Source organism: Cryptotermes secundus, unplaced genomic scaffold (assembly GCF_002891405.2).
Source record: "Cryptotermes secundus unplaced genomic scaffold, Csec_1.0 scaffold334, whole genome shotgun sequence".
Taxonomy (NCBI): Eukaryota; Metazoa; Arthropoda; class Insecta; order Blattodea; family Kalotermitidae; genus Cryptotermes; species Cryptotermes secundus.
Window position 1 is genome coordinate 1,216,217 of NW_019731573.1, and position 313 is coordinate 1,216,529.

Consider the following 313-nt stretch of genomic DNA (forward strand, 5'->3'; position numbering starts at 1 on the left):
CCGAGGCCTTTTGTGATATTTCGTAAGAGAATTATATTTTAAGCTGAGGACTTGTTAATGCCAGGCCTAGGCCCCAAGCTTAAGTAAAACCCCTTGTTGGTTGTCCGATCCATTTTATTCAATATATTCACAGTTACCCTCCATACCTAGCGGCCTCCGTAGTCTAGTAGTACTCGTAGTACGCGGGTTCAAATACCCGGCGGAGGTCGTCAAATTTTTAAGGGCGGAAAAATTCAGGGAACAAGTCCTCCGGGAGGGACTTTAAGCCGTGGGTCCCGTGTCGTAGCTTTACGGCACGTAAAAGAACCTCATA